Source organism: Leguminivora glycinivorella, chromosome 3 (genome assembly GCF_023078275.1).
Source record: "Leguminivora glycinivorella isolate SPB_JAAS2020 chromosome 3, LegGlyc_1.1, whole genome shotgun sequence".
NCBI lineage: Eukaryota > Metazoa > Arthropoda > Insecta > Lepidoptera > Tortricidae > Leguminivora > Leguminivora glycinivorella.
The window spans coordinates 14,483,631-14,487,455 of record NC_062973.1 but is presented as its reverse complement, the minus strand read 5'-3'; positions in this window follow the sequence as shown (position 1 = coordinate 14,487,455).

Genomic DNA, 3,825 nt, shown 5'->3' with positions numbered 1-3,825 from the left:
GTAGCCCTAGCATACTATTCGCAGATGTAGGGGGATATCTCTGCGCGTCGTTTTGCGGCGACGCCCTATCCATCATACTCGATGCATTCTGTAACCTTCTCATTTTCTTTTCTAGGGAATTGGCTGTTTTGGATTTATAAGTCCGGTACCGATTGCCATCTGACGTACCAAAACCTACCTCCTCAGGGCAGGAAAATCTATGATTTTCTTGGTTGTTCTAAATCTATAAACAGGTATTTCCACCTGTAAAATGGGCGAAACGCCTGGTTATCCCGCCAGAGCTTCGGTCGTCAGAGACTCGTTCGTTGGTCAGCAGGGTGCACCACGGGCAGGTGAGGATGGCATTTGGGATGGTAAAGATGGTATTCCATACCCCTTACACCCTAACTATATGTTACTAAATGTTGGTAACAAAATAGGATCAATTAAAATTTGCTGACGTGGCTATGTACAAACTTTTTGAGAACTGCTGACAATGGGTTAAGAATTTCACCACTCCTCGGTTGTCGTAGAAGTCGACTGTGGGATATGGGTTCCACTGTGGTGTGAGCGCTGAGTGGGAACCTAAGCTGTTTTCACTCAATAGTCACAATCCCTTATTTGCCAAAAGTGGCATTGAAATTTGAACAATTTTATGTGCCCTGTCTGCCCCGTTTGGGAATACAGACGTGAGTTTATGTTTGTTTAAATATGTATGAATGCAGTACAGTCAAGTGTATACGTATCAAAATAATCGTCTCATAAATATGGTACTACGCTCTTATTACACCGGACTAAGATGATATAGGACATATTTTTGAGTAAGATGTGTACACTTGATATGTATATTTTTATATTTATGTGTATAAGATGTGTATATTTTTAGACTTGACTGTACCTAATTTAAGTTCATAAACTTCAGTGTGGACTCGCGTAAAGTTTACATCCAAACATTTCTATTAGAGATGGGCCGAATACGGACTTTGCCGAATACGAATATTCGGCCGAACATTCGGTTCAGCTGTTACTGAACCGAACATTCGGCCGAATATTCGGTTCCGCCATATTTTAAATCCTGGCTTAGATTTAAAAACTTTTCAATGATTGGTAATGGGTACATGTATCTTACGGATGTAACTCAATGTTCCTATAATTTTGTAGGTACGTGTTTTTTTTAAGCTATGTTATTTTTAATTTTTTACAAAATTATTGTCTTTATATTTTAACGCATCTTTAACTCCCTTTGGTAGTTCCTTAGAATGCTGAAATACGAGTATGTAGGAAGTCATTATCCAATGAATTACGAAAAAACTTACTTATTTACGTTGTTTATTCGCTAAATGTTCGGCAATGTAACCGAACTATTCGGCCGAATACGAACGGATATTCGGCCCATCTCTAATTTCTATTAGTAAATTATAAAATAAACGAAGCTGAATGAAGTTATAATAAAATTAATGTTAAAAAGTAGTGTCATTAATTAGAAACAAACTTCTGTTTTTGAAGTCCTTACTTTAAGAAATGAAACATTGAAACTAACTTTATATTTACTACGTAAGTACTTAATTAAATTTGTGCATTTTATGATACGGAGCTTTCATGTTTAAAGACGGTAATAAATTAATTTTATCTGTTATTTATAAATTAAGGAGTGAGGACTAACTTTGTTATGAATAAAATCATCCAACTAAAGGTTAAACACGTAAAACATTGTACGAGTATAAAGTAACATTTATTGTATTACGAACTAGCTTTTGCCTGCGGCTTCGCTTGCGTTGGAAAGAGACAAAAAGTAGCCGATGTCACTTTCCATCCCTTCAACTATCTCCACTTAAAAAATCAGGTCAATTAGTCGCTCCGTTTTGTCGTGAAAGACGGACAAACAAACAGACACACACACTTTCCCATTTATAATATATATATAAACCGTGGCTTTTGGGTTTCTAGTGGGGTACTTGCGAATGTTGGATTATGTAAAAATGTGTAGGTAATTTTTAAAACTGCTATTAATATAAATCTTTGATTATTTGATGGAATCTGATGAAATTTAATGAATATACGTTAAGGTTTGAGGAGTGTCCTCAATTCTTCATGAATCCGATATCCGATTACATATAAGAAATCGAGCTTGACAGAATTTGACTTGAAAACTCAATATGTAATAAAGAGAACAAATCTCCTAACAAATAAATGTCACTATTCTGAATTTAAATGCGTGCTGTTATTATAAAAATACGAAAGTCACTATAAGTGTGCCATTTAGATTTGAGGAGTTCCGTTCTTATCTTCATCAGCAGTTCCACTGCACCAAATGTCACAGTTCTGGACGTAAGTGCATGCTGTTCTTATAAAAATGCCAAAATCACTATAAGTGTGCCGTTCAGATTTGAGGAGTTCCGTTGTAACCATTATCAGTAGTTCCACTGCACCAAATGTCACTGTTCCGTACGTAAATACATGCTGTTCTTATAAAGACACAAAAGTCACCATATGTATGCCTTTCAGATTTGAGGAGTTCCCTCGATTTCTCTAGGATCCCATCATCAGAACTGGGTTCTGATAAAAATGGGACCAATCTGTATGCATATACATTCGATAAAAAAAATCAAAATCGGTCCAACGACGGAGATATCGTGGAACAAACATAAAAAAAATACAGACGAATTGAGAACCACCTTCCTTGAGATTTGGGTGCGGCGGTTAAAAAAGATAAAGAGGTGATTACCTTAAGACCGAAATAAATTACATATATGAAAGAAAAAGTGACCAAGTCCTCTGGTGCCTGAGGCTGGAATCGAACCAGCTTCATATATGTAATTCATATATGTAATTCATGTATGTGCTTCGTCTTTCATATATGTAATTTATTTCGGTTTTAATTTATATACATAGTAGTGTGACTACTTTAAGACAGCACAAGTTGAAATATTTTCAATAGATTATAATTTAATTTGTGTTCATTAGAATTGATTTAGCAGCGCCATCTCTCGAGCTGTGTCGAAACCAACCTGAGTTTGGTTCACACGGGGGGCAAGAACCATACCGTTCTGCCCTAGGGATGGACAGAGGGCGCTACGAGTCCTTGTATAGATTACTCATATGAGAGATAATTTCGACCTCGACAGCTGTGACCTGGGTGGCCGAGCGGATTAAGAGGCATTTCCCGCGATAGGAAAGTACGCTGGTTCGATTCCAGCCTCAGGCACCAGAGGACTTGGTCACTTTTTCTTTCATATATGTAATTTATATAAAAATACGAAACCGATATTTCGACAGCATGACCCCGGGACTTACCCCTGACCATTTTAAATAACGTATTTAATTTATTTGCCTTTATTCATTCACACCAATTTTTAAGAAACCGAATACATATATTCTGTCAAACAAGTTTGTCAGTAAATAAGAACTAAGAAAACTATAGGTAACCTTTTCTCTAGCACCCAAAAGAAAAGGATGCATATAGTTTTCTTTGTTCTTATTTAGTGACAGACTTGGTTGACAGAGTATATAACACATTCTGCCTTCTTTGATGGTAATCGATATATACGAGTAGTCGAGTATTGCACGTGTAGAGCCTATCAGCAGAATTATTACGCACTTTTTTATAAGGTAAATTAAGTTTTAGCTTAAGTATGATAAATATTTTTTAATACAGTTGCTCAAAAAGTGTCCATTTTTTGGCTGTTTAGCGTGCGAGAAGTTGTATTTTACGCACTAGTAAAAAGTATGCGTTCCATTTTACGACTACATACCGAGCTGTTTTAATATTAGTCTATTTTACTAAGACGGAATAAAACTATAAAAATACTATTAAGTGATTAATGTTTAAAACATTGATATTTCATA